Genomic DNA, 13,445 nt, shown 5'->3' with positions numbered 1-13,445 from the left:
CTTTGACTTTTTTCACACTGTGGGCCATGGCAGGTGTGTGTCAATGTGTGTGTCTGTGCATGTGTGTGTGTTCCTGTGTGTGTTTATATAGTGTCTATAGTGAATATGATGTTAGACATTTAACTGCAGCTGTTGCTCACCCTGTAACCTGGCTTTGTCAATCAGTCTGGGTTTACACTGTGAGAAGCAAAGCCTGTGGCATACCGCTAGCATACAATGCATTACAAACAGTAGCGCCTCACTAAACTTCATAGTTTAGTTTTGATAATTAAAATATAAATATGAATAAAAATTGTGCTTGTGATTTATTGCATCATTGTCAGATTTTACTGTCTTAAAATGTATCAAATTAAATAAAGTTAAACTGAAATAAAACATACATAATGAGTATACCATTTTCTTGTGTGCTGTTAGGTTTCTATATTTTATACTGGGATTCCTCTGAACTTTAATTTCAATTCTTTCAGAAGTCTGAAATTGTTACATATTCATTTAAGGAGTTTTCAAACGACAACTTACCAAATGAAGAACTATAATGAAAGCCTAACTTTGGTCTGTCCTACTCCTTTATTGTGGTGCTTTTAGTGTTGAGCCTCAAAGATTTCCCTGGATCATTTCTCACAAAATTAGAAACTACTGTAACTCTGTTGTTTTGTGATACAAGAAACGGAGAAGGCGTGTGTGTGTGTGTGTGTGTGTGTGTGTGTGTGTGTGTGTGTGTGTGTGTGTGTGTGTGTGTGTGTATGTGTGTGTGTGTGTGTGTGTGTGTGTGTGTGTGTGTGTGTGTGTGTGTGAGACTAACTGTAAAACTCTCCGTCAGCCAGCGTATCAGATAGATTCAACAGCCGTTGCGTCTTCCTTCTGCCGATGCCAGCTACTGCTTCACTGAGATAACACTATATCAAAGCATGTAAAGACATTTCAGATTCTTTCTACAACAACATAATGATTAATAGTTGTCATGGTAATAGTCAATTAATCATAACAAAGGGATAATGTACTTTCAACGCATACAAAAGCAATTCAGACGCTTTCTATATAACAATATACAGTATAATTTGGATGGGTTTTGATGTCATACACAAAATAATATCCCATACTCTTACACCTGTTGTATTACTGTATAGCATGGTGTTAGAGGTTTTATTATGGGATTTGAACTGTCATACTGTCACTATGTGTCTGTTGAGTGAAAGGGAAAGTCTGAAAGTTAGTATGAAATGTAGATTACTATTCCATACTATAAGTACAATAATGAACTACAATAGCTCTACAAATCACTTTCCTATTTTTGAAGAAAATGTGTCTTCATAAAATCAGCATCATTTGTTTAGATCAGGGATGGGCAACTGGCAGAGGGGGTTCAGTCGGGAGCTCAACTTACTGTTGGGAGTTAGAATCGACAAGGTGCAATTTCAAAATTTGGAAAAAATGTGTTCAGCAGTTTTTCTCTTGGCAGGTTTCCGTTGACCCAGGTTTTTACTGACAAAAACAATGTTGCAAAACAAATGTAATGGGAGACATTTTCTAATGAGCGACAACATTTTTATTCGTTCGACAGAGGTGGATTTTTATTTTGTCAAACTTTCTTAATTGCGACAAATGATGATGGAAACAGTGCTTTTCTCATAAATGATGGTAACAATATAGCTCCACTTAATATTTAATTCTAAATGTTAAATAAAATAATTCAACTATAACAATTGTGTTTCTTTGCAAGACTTGTCCTGACTTTCAAGAATGCCTGAATTGCTTCGCCTTGCTTTTCTGGTAGACTTGCAAGTTTCACCATCAATTATTTCAGATCTACAGGAGTTCAAGTTTCACCATTGCACAAACCTTGACGATACGTTGGCTACCTGAAACAAGAAACAGACAAGTAGGAGGGCATACAGGCTTTCACCAGTTTATTAAAGAGCAGTTTGCCTAAATGGGTAATGGAAACTTTCCTTTAGGTGTGACGTCATTACGTCCAGCTGTTTTTATCGACACAAGATACACTGAACAAAAATAGAAATGCAACATGTACTGTAGTGTTGGTCACATGTTTCATGAGCTGAAATAAAATATCCATGAGAATTTTTCCACATGCACGAAAAACGTATTTCTCTCAAATTTGTTTACATCCGTTTGTGAGCATTTCTCCTTTTCCAAGATAATCCATCCACCTGACAGGTGTGGCATATCAAAAAGCTGATTAAACAGCATGTCCATAACACAGGTGCACCTTGTGCTGGAAGCAACAAAAGGCCACTCTGAAATGTGCAGTTTTGTCACACAACAAAATGCAAAATGCAAACTGCAGGAATGTCCACCAGAGCTTTTGCCAGATAATTAATTTACCATAAGCCGCCTCCAACCGGCCTTACAACCACGTGTAACCAAACCAGCCAAAGACCTCCACATCCGGCTTCTTCACCTGCGGGATGGTCTGAGACCAGCCACCCGGACAGCTGATGAAACTGTGGGATTGCACAACCGAAGAATTCCTGCACAAACTGTCAGAAACTGTCTCAGGGAAGCTTATCTGCGTGCTCGTTCTCCTCACCAGGGTCTTGACCTGACTGCAGTTAGGCGTCGTAACCAAGTTCAATGGGAAAATGCTCACCTTCGATGGCCACTGGCACGCTGGAGAAGTGTGATCTTCCCAGATAAAACCCGGTTTCAACTGTACCGGGCAGATAGCAGACAGTGTGTATTGCATTGTGTGGGCGAGCGGTTTGCTGATATCAACGTTGTGAACAGAATGCCCCATGGTGTCGGTGGGCATAAGGTACAATGAACACAATTGCATGTTGGCAAGCTGAAAGCACAGAAATACCATGGTGAGATCCTGAGGTCCAATGTCGTGCCATTCATCCACCTCCATCACCTCATGTTTTAGCATGATAACACATGGCCACAAATTGCAAGAATCTGTACCCAATTCCTAGAAACTGAAAATGGCCTGCATACTCACCAGTCATGTCATCCATTGAGCATGCTTGGATGTTCTAGATCAATGTGTTCGACAGAGTGTTCCAGTTCCCATCAATATCCAGCAACTTTGCACAGCTATTGACTAGTTTTCTGATCCACTCCCTACCTTTTTTTAAGATATCTGTGACCAACAGACATACATCTATCTGCATTTCCAGTCATGTGAAATCCATTGTCATGACTGTCCTGACCAGGTCAGGTTACAGGAGACCACAACCCTACAGATTATCTCTCAACCCCAACAGAGGAGGAGAGATCTAGGGGTCTGAACATGTGGGGGGTTTAATGACCCCTCACGCCGCTGGTAAATCTCAGGCCACAGACAAATTCCTTTGTCCTGTTACTATGGCGAACCAGCCTCAGAACATTAAACATGAAATAAAGGGACTTTGGAACAATGGTTTCCGTCAGCCACAACGGTGGTCATGACGATAGATGGAATATGAAAATGTATGTCATTTTTGTTTTGTTATTAAAGGTTAATAGATGACGTTATTAGGAAAACGTTGTAATGTGAAGAGTTTTCCTAGTATAGGTTTGATGTTTATACATTGTACGTTGTATGGAAAATATCCAAATCAAAGAGAATGTTTTGGGGAAGATGAAATGTTAAGTTAGTTGTCTAAAATTGGATTTGAATCAAATCTAGAACTTGCTTCATTAACTTGGTACACCCAGAGAATTGCCCTAAAGGCGGTTACGCCCACTTCTGACTCAAGGGTATAAAACCTGTGAGTATAGAATTTACAGAGGAGACTACGTGACCCAAGCTGCAGCAAGGTCTAAAAAGTCAACGAACCCAGAACACAACGCAAGTTTGGAGACAAAGAAATCATTTTCTACGCAAGCTATGGATGAGTAGCTGTGTCTAAGCGAGTGAATTCAAGTCGAACCACCTAGCCTCCATCTCCCATCGAATCGTGGTATCTAAAGGGTTTCATTCCTATGCTGTGAGCTCTGAGCTACAGAGCTGTCTGTCGTCAGAAGACCCCTTCCACAGCAAAGGGTGAGGGAACAGACTCCTAAGCCGAAAGGACACTGACATTGAGAGGACGACCAGAGAGGCGCTGGAGTAGTGCGTCATCGAGCAGCCTGAAGGCCTACGTAGAGAATCATCGGAGATCATCCCCACGTAATTACATCTGACCCATAAGAGCGGCAGTTTGGGGCAAGGCTAGGGTTAGAATAGCATAGCTGACAAATTCACCCAAATGTATATTTCTCTGTGTACTTTCTTTTTTCTCTCTCTTTTGAAATCCTCATTGTGGGTAACACGCGCCATAGTGTGTTGGCCCGTTATACTAAGTTCTAATTAATAGCCTATAATGTGTTTTGTCTATGTGTATCTTTTATCATAATTTGAGCTTTTTAGTAAATAAATATTCAACTAAGATTGGTGTGGTACGAACTCATTGGTGAGACCCGGGTCCGTGCAGATTCACGGGCTATACGACGTTCAGAACGATATTGTAGAGGCAACTGGTTAATTAGCGACTGTTGTAAAATCGATATTCTGATATTCTTTGAGTTAATTTGGGAAATAGAAACTCAATAAAAATGCATTTTCCCATGGTGCCCCAGGTTAATGAGTTAATAATTGCTTGATTCAGTTAATTACGCAATTAGAAACTTTAATCTTAATGAACTTTAATGAACAACAGTCGTCACATTAAGTAATACAACTTCACGACACCATAAATGAAGGCTTAATGAATTGATTTAACTTGACTGATTTCTTTAACTGTAAAATCAGTAAAATCTTTGAAATAGTTGCATGTTGCGATTATATTTTTGTTCAGTGTAGTTAAATGGAAACGTTCCCTAGCAGACAATTGTCTATTTTCTATGCAAACTTTCTAAATGTCGACAATAACAACATTTCGCTTAGGACCCCCAAAGGTCTAGGGCCAGCTCTGACTGCATGTGGGTATGGATGTGGATACCCAGATCCGAGAGCCACGGCAGCCCCTCATGATGATTTCATCTTTTTTTGTGGCCCCCACTCCAAACAAAGTAGTGTAGTTATGTTATATACATATTTATAGAGGCATGAAATTAAACACCATATTTTACTGGGGAGAATTTACGGTGTATTATCAGTAATCCAGCAGACATTTGACACTGTGCAGAGTGTGTATCTATGTGAGACCATCTGACCCCAGTCGGTGACGCAGACTCTCTTGACCAATATCAGGAATAAAGGATTCCATGCTGTGTACATCACACTGTCAACCCTTCTTAAAAGTCAAATGGTTTCTAACAAACACAAAATCCACTGGCACTTTTCAGCAGTCACAATCATGAATTACAGAGAAATCCTCTCTCTCTCTCTCTCTCTCTCTCTCTCTCTCTCTCTCTCTCTCTCTCACTCTCTCTCTCTCTCTCTCTCTCTCTCTCTCTCTCTCTCTCTCTCTCTCTCTCTCTCTCTCTCTCTCTCTCTCTCTCTCTCTCTCTCTCTCTCTCCACATGTTGTTCTAATATTAACTGTATTTCAGAAAAGTGAAGCTGACATGTCATGGTTTAATGGTTTCCTCTCCTTCCCTTCTAAAGGTCTTCAGGCTCTCTGGCCAACATCCTAACTGCTATTTCATTCTGCCAATGGCTTTGTACTGAGCAAATTCCCGCATAGATCTAAATGTATGACTAATGATCTTTAAACATATGATTCATTCATCCAGCTGTTTTCCTCCTGCCACAGAATGTAACAAATGTATTTCTCCTAAATGTGTTGCACGCATTCACTGCATTTGTGATCAAGTCCAATGATTCATATGTTCCAATATGTCTCGCTGCCAGTGCGGTTCAATGGGGGCTGGTGACTAATCAGTGCCTATACTGTACATACCAGACCATGTACTTTGAGACTGGATCCCAATTTACTAAACATTGGGGCGTCATGCCCATAGAAACTGAATGGGACACATGTCTATTCAATTTCAACCCTACAGTGTATCCCGCTCAAGGGGTGCAGGCTACTGTTTGGACACACTTCCCTCTACTGGTCTGGAGTGATATTACACAATGAGGTCCAGATAAGGTCCAGTGTGGGATCTTAATTTGATCACCCTGTTGCAGAATAACTTTGCTACAACGCAGGACATGTTTTGTATGTATTTGAGGTTTAAAAAGGCTTCTGAACTTTGTAATTTCCACTTCGGAATTTCAAACTTGATCAACCTCTACAAAAATGTCCATTCATTATAAATCACATTATAATTCACATTTCCTGTTGCTGCAGGATTATATTCCTGCTGTAGCAAACTGGCTCAAGTGAAGATCCTACATTTGTACAGTAACATCAGCTGGAGAGTATAAGGTCTGACTCTGAACCCCATCCATGGTCCTATAGGCTGATCCTTAAATCAGGGGTGACCAACCTGGTCAACCGTGTCATGCAGGCTTTTGCTCCAGCCCTGCTCTAACACACCTGATTCCCCTAACAAGGTCCTGAGGAGCAGCTGATTAGTACAAGAGGTCAAGAACAAAAGCATTGCTTGGTTCACCCTCAAACCATCACAGAGTTTTGGACACAAAACCCACTGTAGAATCACTTCAGTTTTTACATGAGGTGCTTCAATCAGCCTGTTTTAAACAACACACCAGTCGAGGCTAAGCGTTTAATTCTGCCTGTAAATCACAGACCCACATTCTGGAACACATGTTCACACACACGCACACACACATGCACATGTTCAGTCGTGGTTGTTCTCTAATCAGGGACACAGTTTCTGATTTTCCCCCAGAACTCTGATCCTGTTGGAGGATGAACTGTAAACAGAGGGAGCGTGCACACATACAAACACACACAGAGCCCTGTCTGCCATGCTTGCATTGTGGTGTGGGTCGTAAATACAGCATGTACCGCTCCTTTAAAAAAGCCACAATCAAATGGGCCTGAATGCCGCATTTTCTTAGCTAATGGGCCATGACACAGCGCTGAGCCATGTTTACATGGAGCCAGACTGGCCTCTTTACAGAGCTGATTAATCCCAAACACTGTAGGCCTAATTAAGGGAAAACCTTAAATGTTAGATAGCTACACTCTCTCTACTTCCCTGTTACAAGTGGGTAATACAGACATGGACACACACACACGTATGCAAACATGCACACTCTCTTAAAACAGACACACTTTCTCTCTCTCTCTCTCTCTCTCTCTCTCTCTCTCTCTCGCTCTCTCTCACACACACACTCACACTCACACACACACACACACACACACACACACACACACACACACACACACACACACACACACACACACCAGACCCTGTCAAGGATGTTCATCTGACAGAATTACTGACAGAATTGTAGGAGATAATCCTATTTATTGTGATGATGATGGTGATGAAGGGTAAATAGTACATCTGTTGTGTTTCTGTGATCACACTGCCTGTCATAAACACTGTGATAAACAGACGTGCATAAACCATCAGGTGTGGTAGCCTGGCTCTGTTCTCTCAGTTCTGTCTGGAGGACAACACAATATGTGGATGTGTTCACTGTGTTCATGTCAATATCCTGGGAGTCCTATTTTCATTATGACTGTAATGATTGAGGTGGCAGAACCAGCACAGCCTGAGAGGGACTTGAACCAGTGACCCTTGTGCCATAAAGGTCAACACCTCTTCAACGACTATCTATCCTGCCCAGTCATACAGCAATGATAAAGAAGAGACAGACAGCCCCGTCTGAGAAAGAGGAGAGAGAGAGAGACTGCATCGCTGGCCATTATAACATTATAACTCTCATGGTGAGAGTCTAAACAACAATCCGATTAAATCTGACTGAAGGAATGAGATTATTTGGCAGGCTGTGATAGGAGGAAAGACCACTTTCACTAGTCCCATAGTCTCTGGCCTTCATATGCTTGCCTCCATATAAGACAGAGTGGAAGAATATAAATCATGCTGTCACTCACAGTTCAAACCCTGAATCCAGCCGGTATAGCGCCAAACACTGCCTCTTTCTAAAGCCAGGATCCTGAGGCATATGGAACTAGAGGTTGACCACGGCTGAATCATCCACATGCAATCAGAGCTCTCTAATTGAAGACAAGACCAATGTGTCATGTAGGGCAGCCATGAAGCTGAAGGATGAAAGATACAGCTGCTCCCTCTCTCTGGGTGGAAAGTTCAGTAAGCAGGCAGTTCTCCTCCACCAAGAAAGCTGTTTTATTTATGGCCAGATGATGCCCTGTGGACGACCGGCCTAAGGATATCACACACACGCACGAACGCACACACGCGGAAACACACACACACAGTCACACGCAGAGATCACTGGTATTCCACAGGGCCTCAGACGAGTGACCAACATATCTATTATAGCCTGGCGCAGGCTCAGCACACCAATACAGCCAACGCTAACACAGGTTTGCAATTGGCTACGGTGGCTTATGTCTCCTACCTCATGATTGTCTGTTCAGGAACCCATCATCAACCCAGTCCTGATGGGTCCGGGATGGGCCCCAGAATGTCGGTACCACCGGGTCGACCGCAGACGTCTGGTCATGTGAGCCACACAGTAAATCCAGAGCCCCCACATTAGTTAACGTCTACATTACACAAGTGATTTTGCCAGCATACTGTTTGGGTGAAGCTAGCTGCATGCCATCTAAACCACAAAGATGATTTCATTTCCTGCTTTTAGGAGGGCAAATATTGCTGTGCGATGCTGGAGAGGGACTGAAGGGGGGCTGGTTCAGGGTGCAGGGTGAAGAGTGGTGGAGGGTAGAGAGAGGAGGGCTGAGGGTGGTGGAGTTGGCTCCGAAACATTCTATTTCAGATGTTAGGAAAGAAAAGAGGCCCTGGAAGGGCATGGAGCCTCCATCTTCCATCTAGGGGGCTACCGGCACGTGACGAGAGCATTTCCAACATGACTCACCACCACCACCTTACCACAAACTGAAAGGCAGCAACGTCTGAGCATGCTGAGGATAGGAGGAGGAGGAAGAGGGAGAGAAGGAGGGACAGAGAGAAAGAGAGCGAGAGAGATAGAGAGATGATAAGAGATATGAGAGGTATGAGAGGATATGACAGAAGCATTTTGCTACACTCGCAATAGCATTGCTAACCATGTGTATGTGACCAATAAAATTTGATTTGACTCACAGTTTAGCCTATAACCATGCAGAGAAAGCTGCTCTAAACCTTGCACTCTACTCTTCTCTCTGTGTTGATCTGTTTATGGACCATTGGTTTGTGGTGGAAGTCATATAGGAGTATTTGGATTTAAGACATAGGCCTACAGATGTAGGATCTTAATCCTGCAGCAACAGGAAATGTGAATGATTATTTTGATTATAATGAACAGACATTATTTTGTAGGGGTTGATACATTTTTCATGAAAGAAAATCAAGTCTGAAATTTCTACGTGGAAATAGCAAGCTTCAGAAGCCTTTGTAAAACCTCAAATACACTAGAAGGTTCTCCTGCAACAGTGTGATCAAATTAAGATCCTACATCTGTACAGTACATGGTATTTCAAACCCTGGGATATTCCATGTTTGATGACTAGAGAGTCATTCAGCACAATGCCATGCTATCAATCAAATGTATTTATATAGCCCTTCTTACATCAGCTGATGTCACAAAGTGCTGTACAGAAACCCAGCCTAAAACCCCAAACAGCAAGCAATACAGGTGTAGAAGCACAGTGGCTAGGAAAAACTCCCTAGAAAGGCCAGAGCCTAGGAAGAAATATAGAGAGGAACTGGGCTATGAGGGGTGGCCAGTCCTCTTCTGGCTGTGCCGGGTGGAGATTATAACAGAACATGGCCACGATGTTCAAATGTTCATAGATGACCAGTAGGGTCAAATAATAATCACAGTGGTTGTCGAGTGTGCAACAGGTCAGCACCTCAGGAGTAAATGTCAGTTGGCTTTTCATAGCCGAGCATTCAGAGTATCTCTACCGCTCCTGCTGTCTCTAGAGAGTTGAAAAGGTCTGGGACAGGTAGCACGTCCGGTGAACAGGTCAGGGTTCCATAGCCACAGGCAGAACAGTTTAAACTGGAGCAGCTGCATGACCAGGTGGACTGGGGACAGAAAGGAGTCAGCATGCAAGGTAGTCCTGAGGCATGGTCCTAGAGCTCAGCGCCTGAGAGAGACAAAGAGACAGAGAGAGAGAATTAGAGAGAGCATACTTATATTCACACAGGACACCAGATAAGACAGGAGAAGTACTCCAGATATAACAGACTGACCCTAGCCCCCCGACACACAAACTACTGCTGCATAAATACTGGAGGCTGAGACAAGAGGGGTCGGGAGACACTGTGGCCCCGTCCAACGATACCCCCGGACAGGGCCAAACAGGCAGGATAAAACCCCACCCAATTTGCCAAAGCACAGCCGCCAAACCACTAGAGGGATATCTTCAACCACCAACTTACCACTTACCCTCCTAGGGACGGCATGAAAGAGCATCAGTAAGCCAGTGACTCAGCCCCTGTAATAGGGTTAGATGCAGAGAATCCCAGTGGAGAGAGGGGAACCGGCCAGGCAGAGACAGCAAGGGCGGTTCGTTGCTCCAGAGCCTTTCCGTTCATCTTCACACTCCTGGGCCAGACTACACTCAATCATATGACCCACTGAAGAGATGAGTCTTCAAAAAATACTTAAAGGTTGAGACCAAGTCTGCGCCTCTCACATGGATAGGCAGACCATTCCAGAAAAATTGAGCTCTATAGGAGGAAGCCCTGCCTCCAGCTGTTTGCTGGGACAGTAAGGAGGCCTGCGTCTTGTGACCGTAGCGTACGTGTAGGTATGTGTGGCAGGACCAAATCGGAAAGATAGGTAGAAGCAAGCCCATCTAATGCTTTGTAGGTTAGCAGTAAAACCTTGAAATCAGCCCTTGGAAGCCAGTGTAGAGAGGCTAGCACTGGAGTAATATGATCCATTTTTTGGTTCTAGTCAAGATTCTAGAGGCCGTGTTTAGCACTAACTAAAGTTTATTTAGTGCTTTATCCGGGTAGCCGGAAAGTAGAGCATTGCAGTAGTCTAACCTAGAAGTGACAAAAGCATGGATTAATTTTTCTGCATCATTTTTGGACAGAAAGTTTCAGATTTTTGCAATGTTACGTAGATGGAAAAAAGCTGTCCTTCAAACAGTCTTGACATGTTCTTCAAAAGAGAGATCAGGGTCCAGAGTAACGCCGAGGTCCTTCACAGTTTTATTTGAGACGACTCTACAACCATTAAGATGAATTGTCAGATTCAACAGAAGATCTCCTTGTTTCTTGGGACCTGGAACAAGCATACTACAGTATAGTTAAAGACCGATTCACACACTGCAAATCCATTTTTACAGATATGGTGCTGACAGGCTTTTGACGATGATGGAGTCTCTGGCACCATGTTTTCCATCTCAAAGAAAACTATTTTTGTCACCGACAGCAACGAAACGAGGAAACATTTGGTTTGAATTTTTTTACACTTAGAGTGGATGGATGTGTTTGTGTTGTCAAAGGCTGTAGCAGAATCACCACATGGATCATTCCGGGTCTATTCTGCTCTCTTGTGACCTGTCAGCTTATAAATATAATTAGAACACATTCTAGAGCTGTGTAGGTTTATAACATCAGCCACTCTAGTATAGTTTCTCTGGCCAGCCAAGGACCCATCTCACAGTGCAGTAAACTAAACTTGTCACCATGTTGGAGGTTTATATCCTGGGATGTGTCAATTACATAACTCAAAAACCTGTACCTGCCGGAAGTGGAAATGGCTGCAAATCTGATGTGGGTTTTTTTAGGCTCCCCCAAAAAGACTTTCACACAAATAGGTGCAGTGAATTGCCATGGCTCTAGTTAGATTTATAAGGTGACAGTACTGAAGTAAAAAGACTTTGAAGTACTACTTAAGTCGTTTTTGGGGGTATCTGTACTTTACTGTACTATTTATATTTTTGACAACTTTTACTTTTACTTCACTACATTCCTAAAGAAAAGAATGTACTTTTTACTCCACACATTTTCCCTGACAACCAAAAGTACTTAGCAGGACAGGAAAATACTCACACACGTTTCAAGAGAACATCCCTGGTCTTCCTTATTCTGAACGAGGCCATACATTTTCTCCTGCAGAACATTTCACCCCTTCATTCCCACTCTAAATATCAGTTCACATCAATAACTAACAATACAGAGAGTAAACACGCTGTATTTTCATTGACTGAAAGGGGTGTGGTATAGAGGGGAAATTGCAGTGGTAATGAGTGATTTCTTGGCCCATTTCACTTCATTCATTTTGGGTTTGTACATTTTGAGAATGCAAAGGACAGAACTGGCATTGGCATAAAATGTCCTTCTCCCTTGTGGCTAAAGGTCTATTTGTGTTTATTTTCTAACCGGAAAGACCAAACCACCACAGTGTTGTGATGTGGAAGGGCAGGTTTCATATTTATTCTGTCCTAGAGTATGTCTGTTCACAGTTCTGTGGTCTTACTGTAGACGCTAGCCCTGTGAGACCCTTCCCTGACCCTGACCTCTCATCCCTAACCACAAACTACGGTCTTGTTCAAACCAAAAACAAGCCTTTCTTATTGGACAAGTTCAGGTAGTCTAAACACCACACGTGACTCCACACTGCGAAAAGACTGCAGCTAAGTAAAAGCCCTCTCTGTCCTCACCAAGCAGTTGACATATGGTTAGAATTACTGACACACACCACCAGGTGACACTGTCCTCTCATAATTCAGATGTAGTATTTTATTAGGATCACCATTAGCTGTTTCCAAGGTAGCAGCTACTCTTCCTGGGGTCCAAACTTAGATAAAATATTACATCAGCTCCATTCTTACATTACAATATTACAGTACTACATGGCATTACTAAGAATAATGTATGGGTGTGTGTAGAGTGGGTGTTTTAGAGTGGGTATTATATGTGTGTGTGTGTCTCTTCACAGTCCGCATTGTGCCGCTAAATAGAGGTTTTCATGAATAAAATGTAGGTTTTCATGAGCCTGACAGAAGCAGTTAAATATACAGTGGCTTGCGAAAGTATTCACTCCCTTGGCAGTTTTCCTATTTTGTTGCCTTACAACCTGGAATTAAAATAGATTTTTGGGGGGTTTGTATCATTTGATTTACACAACATGCCTACCACTTTGAAGATGCTAAATATTTTCTCTTGTGAAACAAACAAGAAATAATACAAAAGAACAGAAAACTTGAGCGTGCATTACTATTCATCCCCCTGAAGTCAATACTTTGTAGAGACACCTTTTGTAGCAATTAAAGTCGCAAGTCTCCTGGGGTATGTCTCCATAAGTTTGGCACATCTAGCCACTGGGATTTTTTCCCATTCTTCAAGGCAAAACTGCTCCAGCTCCTTCAAGTTGGATGGGTTCTGCTGGTGTACAACAATCTTTAAGTCATAACACAAATTCTCAATTGGATTGAGGTCTGGTCTTTGACTAGGACATTCCAAGACATTTAAATGTTTCCCCTTAAACCATTT

This window comes from Oncorhynchus mykiss, chromosome 32 (genome assembly GCF_013265735.2).
Source record: "Oncorhynchus mykiss isolate Arlee chromosome 32, USDA_OmykA_1.1, whole genome shotgun sequence".
Classification (NCBI taxonomy): Eukaryota; Metazoa; Chordata; class Actinopteri; order Salmoniformes; family Salmonidae; genus Oncorhynchus; species Oncorhynchus mykiss.
This window is presented reverse-complemented; position numbering follows the sequence as displayed.